Source organism: Pan troglodytes, chromosome 4 (assembly GCF_028858775.2).
Source record: "Pan troglodytes isolate AG18354 chromosome 4, NHGRI_mPanTro3-v2.0_pri, whole genome shotgun sequence".
NCBI lineage: Eukaryota > Metazoa > Chordata > Mammalia > Primates > Hominidae > Pan > Pan troglodytes.
This window is the reverse complement of record NC_072402.2, coordinates 124485808-124499575: the sequence shown is the minus strand read 5'-3', so window position 1 is coordinate 124499575 and position 13768 is coordinate 124485808.

Below are 13768 nucleotides of genomic sequence, written 5' to 3'. Positions count from 1 at the left end.
AGCCAAGGTGGGCGGATCACCTGAGGTAGGCAGTTTGAGACCAGCCTGACCAACATGGAGAAACCCTGTCTCTACTAAAAATACAAAATTAGCCGAATGTGGTGGCACATGCCTGTAATCCCAGCTACTGGGGAGGTGAGGCAGGAGAATCGCTTGAACTCGGGAGGCGGAGGTTGCAGTTAGCCAAGATCGCGCCATTGCACTCCAGCCTAGGCAACAAGAGCAAAATTCCGTCTTAAACAAAACAAAACAACAATAACAACAAAACAAACAAAAAATTGGTGTTATATAGTTTAAAACTCCTAAACTCAGCTTGGCAGCTGATATGCAAGATCAAAGCAGTGAAGACACTGGATATCTGATTTTTTTTTTTTTTTTTTTTTTTTTTGAGACAGAGTTTTGCTCTGTCACCCAGGCTGGAGTACAGTGGCGCTGATCCTGCAATCTCCCTGAAACCTCCGCCTCCCGGGTTTAAGTGATTCTCATGCCTCAGCCTCCCAAGTAGCTGGAACTACAGGCCTGCCACCACGCCTGGCTAATTTTTGTATTTTTAGTAGAGACGGGGTTTCACCATGTTGGCCAGGCTGGCCTCAAATTTCTAACCTCAGGTGATCCACCTGCCTCATTCTCCCAAAGTGCTGGGATTACAGGCGTGAGCCACTGCGCCCAGCCTGGATATCTGGATTTAAAGGTAACAAATATAATGCTTTTTGGCCTGTAATCCCAGCACGTTGGGAGGCTGACGCTGGAGGATTGCTTGAGCTCAGGAGTCGGAGACCAGCCTGAGCAACATAGCAAGGCCTCATCTCTACTAAAAATAAAAAAATAAATAAATAAAAATAAATTTAGCCGAGCGTGGTGGCGCACACCTGTAGTTCCAGCTACTCAGGACACTGAGGCAGGAGAATCGCTTGAACCCGGGAGGTGGAGGTTGTAGTGAGCGGACATCGTCTCCCAAAGTGCTGGGATTACCTGTAATCCCGGCTACTTTTGAGGCTGAGGCACATGAATCGCTTGAACCGGGAGGCGGAGGTTGCAGCGAGCCGAGATCGTGCCCCTGCACTCCAGCCTGGGCATCGGAGTGAAACGCTGTCTCAATAATAATAATAATAATAATAATAATAATAATAATAATAATCATCATCATCATCATCATCATTGGCTGGGCGCGGGGACTCACGCCTGTAATCCCAACACTTTGAGAAGCCGAGGCGGGCGGATCACCTGAGATCAGCAGTTTGAGACCAGCCTGGCCAACATGGTGAAACCCTGTCTCTACTAAAAATACAAAAATTAGCTGCTCGTGGTGGCAAGCGCCTGTAATTCCAGCTACTCAGAAGGCTGAGGCAGGAGAATCGCTTAAATCCGGGAGGCGGAGTTTGCCGTGAGCCGAGATCGCGCCATTGCACTCTAGCCATTGCACAAGAGCGAAACTCTATCTCAAAATAAATTTAAAAAAAATGAAGAGCTAGTTTATCTTTGGTAATAGTACATATCTATGTAAAATACTCTGTGGGAAGAGGTGTCCTTTTTGTGTCTTAGTTTACATTCCAAAAGCTTTTCACATCCAAATCGATGTGCTACACTATTCAAAAGATACATCTCATTTGGTAAATGCATAGAGAAAGCAAACAGCATATTTAGGGCATGCCAAAACCTCCCGGGTATGTATCAGCTCCATCACTGTCTGCTTTGACACTTTATTTTGTCAAATTGGAACTTGTATATTTTCATAATAAACAATTTAACTGTTTGTTTCTCAACTACTTAAAGCAAGGTGAAATGGTCTCCTCCCAAAGCTCAAAAAGCTAATCTGCAGAAACAAATTTAGAGGATTATCTTTTGTTCTGAAACAAAAGGAAGTAGGACCAACTCTGCAAATAGTGAGGATCTACTATATAAACTATTACAGTTGTGATATCCAGTGAAAATTCTAGAAGAATATTGGATAGATTTCACATTTCTAAACAGTTGGAATCCTTTCAGTTCCTTAAGCAAATCCACTTAGCATCAGATCCTCAGGATATTCAAGGGAATTACCCAAAGGGAACACAACAACAAAAGTAGGCTATTTAAGGTGATACTTAGTGACAGTATCAATTCCTCAAAACTCTTCAAAAATGGATTATTGATTTAAAACATCAAAGACATATTCTTTTCTGTTCTATGAATGTCCAGAAGAGATGAGCAAAGTACAGCTGGAATAGATAAAAGTTGCTTTTGACAGCAGGTGAACTTGTTGAAAAAAAAAAAGATAAAAGTTGCAGTTTTATGAATTTTTTCAAAGGATTTGTGTTTTAAGGTATATACTTTTTAGGTTCTGGTAGCCAAAAGACACTTGTATCTGACAGTTAAATAAATTTGCTTTAGAAAAAAAAGTGATAGATCTTCCAGGAAACCTATTGTTCTTTTCTTTTTTTCCTTATCTTTTTTTTTTTTTTTTGAGACAGAGTCTTGCTCTGTCGCCCAGGCTGGAGTGCAGTGGCACGATCTCACCTCACTGCAAGCTCTGCCTCCCAGGTGCATGCCATTCTCCTGCCTCAGCCTACGGAGTAGCTGGGACTACAGGCGCCCGCCACCACACCTGGCTAAATTTTTTTGTATTTTTAGTAGAGACCAGGTTTCACATGTTAGCCAGGATGGTCTTGATCTCCTGACCTTGTGATCCACCTGCCTCGGCCTCCCAAAGTGCTGGGATTACAGGGGTGAGCCACTGCACCCGGCCTGTTATTTTCTTCACAAGGTCAATTTTCAAAAATGCTGGAAACACAGAGAAAACCCAACAATGTGGAGGGAATCTTTCAGGTACTGCAAGTGGAATGAATGGCTCTCCCAGAGGTTACTTTTCATTGGAATGTATATCCTATTAGGGGTGATACCTCAGCAGAGTAATGTGCTTAGCATCACTCAGGCAGGAATCTCACTGGCCATAAACATTTCAGAAATACACATTTAAGCCAGCCTTGACCAGGAGCCAAGACAATATACTAATCCACTTGGACAGCTGAGAGGGTGAAGTTGGGTCAGAGATAAGCAGCACCAGCTGAATGCTCATAGCTCACCTACAACCTGACAAGCCCAAGCACGGGGGTGTGCAATTGGCACAGGTGTTCTTGTTGAGCTGGCTGAAGGCTTAACAACCCCATGATCCAAACTCTGTTACTGTAACTACACTTATCCCTGACACTTCATATTTGCCAAAAAGAATAAATTTTCTAAATTCATGCATAATGGCAGAAATAAAATCCTCAGTGCTTTAAAATAATGTTGAGTTTTTCTGGGTTTTCTTTTCATTTATTTATTTATTGCCATGATCTTCATGAACATATGGGTTTTCTTTCTTTCTTTCTTTCTCTCTTTTCTTTTTTTTTTTTTTTTTTTTTTTTTTTGTTTTTTTGAGACAGAGTCTCACTCTGTCGCCCAGCCTGGAGTGCAGTGGTGTAATCTTGGCTCACTGCAAACTCTGCCTCCGAGATTCAAGCAATTCTCCTGTCTCTGTCTCCTGAGTTGCTGGAAATACAGACACGCGCCACCACACCTGGCTAATTTTTGTATTTTTGGTAGAGACGGATTTTCACGTGTTGGCCAGGCTGGTCTCGAACTGTTGACCTCAGGTGATCCACCCGCCTCAGCCTCCCAAAGTGCTGGGATTACAGGCATGAGCCACTGCACCTGGCCGACATGGGTTTTCATTTTATTTATTCAATGAGTATTTATTTAGTGCGTCCTATGTGTCAGGGTTTTCCTTATGGTTAAGCCAACCAGGAAAGAGAGCTGCCAATACTGGCCATATTCGATTTCCTTTCAAGTGAACAAATTCCCAAAGGTGTTGGCAGTTTAGAGTTGATTTTTTTTTTTTTTTTTGTGGCAGCTGCCAGCGGCAAGGGAACAAAAGTATTATAGCCCACTGGTGAAAGCTGGAAGTAACGGCTTGGGTTCAGGAAAAAATGTAAGTTTATGGACCAACAACATAAAAAAGCCAAAATTATTTAGCCAGTTATGCTATATTTTAAGGTGTAAAGTAATATGAAAGTATAATTTAGATAGAACACTTTTGTGCTGTCAAAATAGTAATGCAGCTGGGAGTAGTGGCTCATGCCTGTAATCCCAGCACTTTGGGAGGCTGAGGTGAGCAGATCACTTGAGGTCAGGAGTTTGAGACCAGCCTGGCCAACATGGTGAAACCCTGTCTCTACTAAAAATACAAAAAATTAGCTGGGCGTGGTGGTGCATGCCTGTAATCCCAGCTATATGGGAGGCTGAGGCAGGAGAATTGCTTGAACCCAGGAGGCAGAGGTTGCAGTGAGCCAAGATCTTGCCATTGTGCTCCAGCCTGGGCAACAAGAGTGAAACTACATCTTAAAACACACACACACACGTAATGGATTTGAAAATTCAAGTATTATGATTATTAGTTTAATACCTTCTATTTACTCTTTATTTGTGGTGTAGCAGCCAGCATGCTTTCTGTTAGAAATGACAGAAACTCAAAATAGTCTGAGCATAAAAGAGTTTATTGGCTTGTGTAACTGGTAAATTCAGGGTGTGACTGGTTTCAGGATGACAGATACAGGTTCTCAAATGAGCTTCTTAGGTCTTTCAACTTAGTTTTTTTCATTGTTCTGGACTTACTCTCTTCCTGTAGGTGGGCTTTTTCCACCTGGCAGGGGAATTATCAGATAATATTACTCAGTTAACGTCTGTCCCACCTCCATAATGCAAAAAGCAAAGCACTTTCTCCTCCATATCCAAATGTAAATCCTGGGCAAAACTCTAATTGCCCTGACTTGGGATGCATGCCCCTGTCTGGAACACTCGCTAAAGCCAGATAAATAAGACATTAGAATGTCTGGAATATCATGTGCCCGCTACAGAGCAGGGTCCTGATTTAGAAAACCCATCAAAACCACGTGATTGTATTGCTGTGAGACAGAAGCATTTCCTCAAAAAAAGAAGAGCTTTGTGAACAAAGACAAAAGACACTGCCTTTACTTTTTTTTTTTTTTTTTTTTTTTTGAGACAGAGTCTCACTCTGTCACCCAGGCTGGAGTGCAGTGGCATGATCTCAGCTCACTGCAACCTCCAGAGCCTGGGTTCAAGCAATTCTCCTGTCTCAGCCTCCCGAGTATCTGGGACTACAGGTGCATCCCACCATGCCCAGATAATTTTTGTATTTTTAGTAGAGACAGGGTTTCACCATATTGGTCAGACTGGTGATCCCAAACTCCTCACCTCAGGTAATCCACCTGCCTTAGCCTCCTAAAGTGCTCGGATCACAGGTGTGAGCCACCGTGCCCAGTCTGCCCTTAGTTTTTGGTTCAGCCACGTTCCCCTGAGTTTTTTTTTTTTTTTTTTTTTGAGAGGAAGTCTCACTCTGTCACCCAGGCTGGAGGGCAGTGGCGCAATCTCAGCTCACTACAACCTCCGCCTCCTGGGTTTAAGTGATTCTCTTGCCTCAGCCTCCCAAATAGCTGGGATTACAGGTGCCCACCACCAAGCCTGGCTAATAGTTTGTATTTTAGTAGACACGGGGTTTCACTGTGTTGCCCAGGCTGGTCTCGGACTCCTGAGATCATGCAATCCACCCGCCTCAGCCTCCCAAAGTGCTAGGATTACAGGCATGAGCCACCGCACCCAGCCTATTCCCTCAAGTTTTTGAGTAATCCGGTTATATTTCTAGCTCAGTGGTTCTTAAACATAAACACACGGCAGAATCACCTGGGCTGCTCAAATTCCAACTGCTGGGACCCACCACAGAGTTTCTGATTCAGTAGATCTGTTTCCAGGTGGTGCCAAGGCTGCTGGTCTGAGGACTATACCTTGAAAACTACTGTTCTAGGATTTTATTTTTAAAATTATCAAAGAACTTCTTATTCAAATGAACACCAGTCCTGGATAAATTTCACAGGTAAATGCTTTCAAATCTTCAAGGAACATGTCATGTTGATTAACTTTGTGGTCTTGGGCAAGTTACTTAACCACTCTGTCAGTTTTTTTTCTTCTCTTGTGTAGACAGAAATAATGATACTTATATGGTTGTTGCAGAGATTAGATGAATTAATGTATTCAACATACCTAGAAGAGTTCCTGGTACATAGTATTTACAAATATTTGCAAGTATTTATTTATCTTATTTATTTATTTGAGACAGAATCTGGCTCTGTCCCCCAGGCTGGAGTGCAGTGGCACCATCTCAGCTCACTGCAAGCTCTGCCTCCCAGGTTCACGCCATTCTCCTGCCTCAGCCTCCTGAGTAGCTGGGACTACAAGCGCCCGCCACCACGCCCTGCTAATTTTTTTGTATTTTTTAGTAGAGACAGGGTTTCACCATGTTGGCTAGGATGGTCTCGAACTCCTGACCTCGTGATCCACCCAACTCGTCCTCCCAAAGTGCTAGGATTACAGGCTTGAGCCACCGCGCCTGGCCATTTATTTTTTTGAGACAGGGTCTGGCTCTGTTGCCCAGGCTGGAGTGCAGTGGTGCAATCTCAGCTCATTGCAACCTCCACCTCCCTGGCTCAAGCCATCCTCCCACCTCAGCCTCCTGAGTAGCTGGGACTACAGGCACGAACCACCACGCCCAGCTAATTTTTTTGTATTTTTTAAAGAGATGAGGTTTTGCCGTGTTGCACAGACTAGTCTTAAACTCCTGAGTCCGAGCAATCTGCCAGCCTCAGCCTCTCAAAGGGCTGGGATTACGGGCATGAACCACCACGCCCAGCCTCCAAGTATTTAAACTGCTCCAGAGAATAGAGAGGGAAGAAAATCATCCAAACTATTTACAATGGAATCAAAATTTAGATACTAATTCCTGAAACGGATTATACACGCCAGTCTCACTTATGAATTATCCATGAAAAATCCTAAATATTGGCAAATAGAATGCAGCTGTATATTAAAAGAATACAGTAACACCACCAAATGAATTTTATTGCAAGAATGGGAGGATGGCTGAACATTAGGAAATCTATCAATGTAGTTACTTTAGTAATCAATCTGATGCAAAAAATAATATTATCATTTCAAATACTGAAAAGGTAATCAACATTGACTCCCGGTGAAATTTTTAAGGAAAAATAGAATAGATGGAGAGTAGACATTTGTGGTTTCTATTCTTGCCTACTTAGCATCAGCACCCTATTCTGGGGTAGAGAGTTTGTATGAATCTTGGTAGAAAATGTGCTCCCACTGGAAAGCCAGGCACTTACTTTTCCTAACCCTGGGTGCCGTAGTGCTGGTTCTGACCCAAACTTGGCTAACCAGAGACCCTTCCCTGGGACTCTGAGTCAGGAGTAGGTAATGCACAGAAGTAGGGTGAGTTAGAATCCAGTCCGGTGGTGGCAGCAATACCAGTGTTCAGGGTCTGCAGGGGCAGCAAGAGGCATCTCACCCTGACTCCTCCTGAGGCATAGTTTTGGCTGAAGTCTGCTTTTTTTCTTTTGGAAGAGATCGAATTTTATTTTATTTTAAAAGATTAATATGGGCCAGGCATGGTGGCTCATGCCTGTAATCCGATCACTTTGGGAGGCCGAGGCAGGTGGATCACTTGAGGCCAGGAGTTCGAGACCAGCCTGGCCACCATGACGAAACCCCATCTCTACTAAAAACTCAAAAATTAGCCAGGCATGGTAGTGCGGGCCTGTAAACCCAGCTACTCAGGAGGCTGAGGCAGGAGAATTGCTTGAACCCAGGAGATGGAGTTTGGAGGTTGCAGTGGGTTGAGATAGCACCACTGCACCCCAGACTGGGCTATAGAGTGAGACTCTGTCTCAAAAATAATAATAAAAAAAATAAATTAGCATGAATGTATCTTGTAAAGGTGAAAAAAGCATTCCAGGCAGAGGAAATAGAATGCATTAGGTTTATTGTGATCACCCGAGGGATAAAACTAGAAACAGTGTGTAGATGCTATAGGAGGTCAAAGAAAATTGGAAACACCATTACTAGCATTTAGACAGACAGAGGTTGGATGGGTGGCCACTTGGTAGAAATGTTAAAACGCAGACTTGCATATCAGATGGGTACTTGGACAGGATGAATTCATGATATTTGCAAATATCTGAGATGTCTTACTGGATGCTTCCTGGTTCAGGGAACACACAAAACTCCCAAATGCCAACATAGTCTTGATCCGTTGCCCAGGCTGGAGTGCAATGGTGTGAACTCAGCTCACTGCAACCTCTGCCTCCCGGGTTCAAGCCATTCTCCCACCTCAGCCTCCCGAGTAGCTGGGATTACAGGTGCGTACCACCACGCCCGGCTAATTTTTGTATTTTTAGTAAGGTTGGGGTTTCTCCATGTTGGCTTGGATAGTCTCAAACTCCTGGCCTCAGGTGATCCACCCACCTTGGCCTCCCAAAGTGCTGAGATTACAGGTGTCAACCACTGTGCCCAGCTTGAAATCAATAATTTTGATTAGAACAAGATGAATCTCTTCTTGACCTGATTTTATTTTATTATTATTATTTTTTAAGAGATGAGGCTTTACCATGTTGGCTAAGCTGGTCTAGAACTCCTGGCCTCAGGTGATCTACCTGCCTTGGCCTCCCAAAGTGCTGGGATTACAGGCATGAGCCACCACACCCGACTCTGACCTGATTTTAAAAGTGTGTGTCTCAGCCAGGCATGGTGGCTCACACCTGTAATCCCAGCACTTTGGGAGGCCAAGGTGGGTGGATCACCTGAGGTCAGGAGTTTGAGACCAGCCTGACCAACATGCAAAACCTGGTCTCTACTAAAAATTTAAAATTAGCAGGGTGTGGTGGTGCATACCTGTAATCCCAGCCACTTGAGAGGCTGACGCAGGAGAATCACTTGAACCTGGGAGGTGGAGGTTGCAGTGAGCTGAGATGGCACCATTGCACTCCAGCCTGGGCAACAAGAGTAAAACTCTATGTCAAAAACAAAACAAAACAAAAAAACAAAACAAAACAAAAGGTGTGTCTCAGCCAGGTGTGGTGGCTCACACCTATAATCCTAGCACTTTGGGAGGTTGAGGCAGGCAGAGTGCTTGAGCTGAGGAGTTTGAGAGCGGCCTGGGCAACATGGCGAAGCCCCATCTCCACCAGAAAAAAAAAAAAAAATTAGCCAGGCATGGTGGCACATGCCCATAATCCTACCTGTTTGGGAGGCTGAGGCAGGAGGATCGATTGAGCCCAGGAGATCAAGGCTGCAGTGAGCTGTGATCATGCCACTGCACTCCAGCTGGGGTAATAGAACAAGACACTGTCTGGGGAAAAAAAAAAGTGTGTATCTCAAACCAACCAAGGGGCAACATTATATTTAATGGGGAAATGCCAGAAACATTCCCATTATTGCCAGCAAACAAGACAAGGGTGAGCTCCATGATCATCTCCCACAGGAGTCTATAGATTTTTTTTCTTTTTTGTTGGGGTAGAATGTGTCAGGGAACAATTTTTATCTCACTAAAACCTCGTGAATACAAACATGAGCAAAGTAAGTTGAGTGGCCAGTAAAATGCCGGAATCAAATCAAGGAGAATTTACCATAAACTGAGTCAAAGGAGCTGCAGCAGAACTTGATAATATGTCTGAAAGAGTTGAACAAATGTTCGTACCCTTGTCTCAGTGGTTTATTTCTGGGGATCCAGTCTAAGAAAATAATCAGGCTAAGAAAAAAGACTTGTGTGTAACGGGAAGAAAATTTGCACCTGGCCTCAGTAGAGGACAAGCAGTCTCTTAAGTAGGAAGCTGTTTTATTTTTCTTCTTCTCCTACTTCCCTCCTCATTCTCTCCTATTCCCTTCTTTCTTCTTCCTCCTCTTCCTTCTTTTCTTTCTCCTCCTCCTTTCTCTCCCACCCCCCAATACCTGCTTTTAATTTTTTTTTTTTTTTAAGACAGAGTCTCACTCTGTCACCCAGGCTGGTGTACAGGGCACAATCTTGGCTTACTGCAACCTCTGCCTTCCAGGTTCAAACAATTCTCCTGCCTCAGCCTCCCAAGTAGCTGGGATTACAGGTGTGCACCACCATGCCCGGCTAATTTTTGTATTTTTAGTGGAGACAGGTTTCTCCATGTTAGCCAGGCTGCTCTCGAACTACAGACCTCAGGTGATCCACCTGCCTCGACCTCCCAAAGTGCTGGGATTACAGGCATGAACCATTGCACCTGGCCCCCTGCTTTTAATTTTGTCATACCTTAATATACCCTTTGGTTGTAAGAAACAAGGTCCTGGGCCAGTCCTGGGATAGGTTGGAAAAAAGTTAGGTAAGTGCCTCTGAATAACAAATGGGAATTTTCAGATTGGGCTTTGACACATCAAGTGGTAGAGGCCCTTGAACTACGAATCAAGAGAAGATTGGAGAAAACCTCTCAGGATGAGAAGGTGGACCCCAGTATCATGGAAGCAACTGGGAGCTTTGGCAAGGGATAAAAAATAGCAAGTTCCCTGTGGCTGAGAAAGATTCATGAACTGGAGGGCCAGCGATGATTGATCAGCCCTATTTTTTTTTTTTTGCAAGCAATTAAATTTTATTTTCCCCAGAATTTCCATGAAAATCTATAGCACATAAAAGCCTAAAGATGGTGATGTCTGGAGCTCATGCTTATGTTGGAAGTGAAAGGTGGGGGAAATAGGCACACATAAAGACCATCTGGAGAAGACCTGAAAACATGAGCAGAAGGAATTGGTGCTAGGTGACAGAGACCCTCCTGGAGAACTTCTGGATGAGTGCTGGGCTTTCTGCACTTATGTGGGGTCACAACATATGTGTTTTCTTAGGATGGTGAAGAAAAAGGTAATCCAGAAGGCAAGGGAATTTAGGAACATTCCAATTACATTTGTGCGAGGGTGCTTAGGGCTGCATTATTTATATCCAGAATATCTACCCTCAGAGGGACCTGAAACTCTATTACCAATTCAGAATTCTCAAACTCACTGTCTGCCCCAGCTGGGGGAGGCAGACAGAGCTGGTCCATTCCCAGCTCCAGGCCCCTTCTGGCCTAGCCACTTTCCTCTCCAACTCTCAGCTCTTCCCTGACCATGGGACAGACAAGTGTGCATCTGTGGGAACTTCTCATCCGTGTGTCCAAACTCCACCTAAATTCTTGCCCACCCCTTGGACCCAGAAGCAAGCACACCAGTGGTGTGGCCCATTCTCAGGAGAATGGACCAGGGAGGGGGCCCATGAAGGTCCAGAAAGTGAGCTTCTTATGGCAATTTGGCAGAAAATTCCAGGATATCCACAACACCCTTGAAGGGGAAACTGGACTCCAGGGCCTTGAAAATGCTTTGCTCGGCTGGGCGTGGTGTCTCATGCCTGTAATCCCAGCACTTTGGAAGGTTGAGGTGGGCGGATTGCCTGAGCTCAGGAGTTCAAAACCAGCCTGGGCAACACAGCGAAACCCCATCTTTACTAAAAATATACAAAATATTAGCCAGGTGTGGTGGTGCATGCCTGTAATCCCAGCTACTCAGCAGGCTGAGGCACGAGAATTGCTTGAACCCGGGCGGCAGAGGTTGCATTGATTGAGCTGAGATTGCACCACTGCACTCCAGCCTCGGCGACAGAACGAGACTGACACACACACACACACACACACACACACACACACGCACACAGAAAGAAAATGCTTTCCCCTTTGGGACGGGGCACGGACTTTGGGAGGAAGTCTCATTCAAGAAATGGATCAAATCCAAAAGAGCTTTATAAAGATAACCTTAGCCTTGTTTTCTCTGTGATTTCAGAAGTCTTGTTAAGGTACAAGGATATTTGAGGACACATATACTCAAATATACACGTCCTCCCCATATACCTTAGGGACGTATATACTAGAATTTAGCTCGCTGTGTGGGGGACTGGCTGTGTGATTGGGTCTGTGAAAGCAAATAAGGAGGGCATTAACCTAAGCGTATCTGGAACTGGAGCTCTGCAAATGAACTTAACTTGGAAACGTTTCTTGTAGCTAACAAAACAAAATAAAAACAAAAGTGAGACTTAGCCAGTCACAAACAGTTAACCAGCTGATTGGTCATACAACTTGGGACCTCCCATGGGAGCATAACCAAATAAGGCAAATGCTCCATCACACTATGCCCAAATATGGCAAACATCTAGCTGAAATCAATCAGGCAATTTCTTCACTTTGTTTCAGTGTTAGCTGCTCATACTGCTGGAACAGACCTCTTCTGGTTTTGAGTGATGCCCAATTCATAAATCTTTCTTTGATCAAGTAAACTCTATTAAATTTAATTTGTCTAAAGGTTTTCTTTTTTCTTTCTTTCTTTTTTTTTTTGGAGACAGAGTCTTGCTCTGTTGCCCAGGCTGGAGTGTAGTGGCACAATCTTGGACTCACTGCAACTCCTCTGCCTCCTGGGTTCAAGCCATTCTCCTGCCTCAGCCTCCTGAGTAGCTGGGACTATAGGCATGTTCCACCACACTTGGCTAATTTTTTGTACTTTTAGTAGAGACGAGGTTTCACCATGTTGGTCAGGCTGGTCTTCAACTCCTGACCTTGTGATGCGCCCGCCTTGGCCTCCCAAAGTGCTGGGATTACAGGTGTGAGCCACCGCGCCAGGCTGGTTTTCTTTTGACAAATCTAAAAGACTCTCCAATTAGAGGTTCAAGCCCTGTGACTGACCAGACCATAGTGGGCATTGCTCCTCCCTCTGGCTGCAGTGACAGCAGCATGGGGGTTCCTTCTACTTTAGAGCAACCGTCTCTGGTTATGGATGTCCCCAGGGCAAGAGCAAGGGGCATGATGGGAATGAGGTACACAGAGGCTGAGCATCTGAGTTTGGGCTCTGGCAGTGAGACATAAGCAAGCAGGACTCCCCTTGAAATGAAGAAGTGTTTTGGGTGATTCCTAACATATTAGGGGAGATGGCCCAAGGGATATACACTGAACTTGCTGATAATCTCAGGATATTCAAGTGGAAGGCATTGCTTGCACCTCCAAGTATCATATGAGACACCTCCATTATTATTATTATTATTATTATTATTTTATTTTATTATTATTATATATTTTTTAGATGGAGTCTCACTCTGTTGCCCAGGCTAGAGTGCAGTGGCGTGATCTCAGCTCACTACAACCTCCCATCTCCAAGGTTCAAGTGATTCTTGTGTCTCAGCCTCCTGAGTAGCTGGGATTACAGATGTGTGCCACCACACCCAGTTAATTTTTGTATTTTTAGTAGAGATGGGGTTTCACCATGTTGGCCAGGCTGGTCTCAAACTCCCGTCTTTGGGTGATCTGCCCTCCTCAGCCTTCCAAAGTGCTGGGATTACAGGTGTAAACCACCACGCCCAGCCACCTCCATTACATTTTGAGGAGACTAGAACATTTACATTATTGCTCTGAAATCCTAAAATCTTCACATTGGACATTAGGGATGACTTTAAAAATCATCTCATTAAAGTCATACCTTATGTTTAAATTTCCTTGCCTAGAGTCTTCCAGCCTGTTTCAACAGACTTGGAGACTGGGACTCACTATTTTCTGTAGCAACTCATTTTATGTTTGGAAAACATTAATAAAATGATATTTTGAAAATTAAACCTGGCTGGGCACGGTGGCTCATGCCTTAATCCCAGCACTTTCGGAGGCCGAAGAGGGTGGATCACCTGAGATCAGGAGTTTGAGACCAGCCCGGCCAATGTGGCCAAACCTTGTCTCTACTAAAAAATACAAAAATTAGCTAGGGGTGGTGGCACGTGCCTGTAGTCCCAGCTACTTGGGAAGCTGAGGCATGAGAACTGCTTGAACCCAGGAGGCAGAAGTTGCAGTGAGTTGAGATCCCACCACTG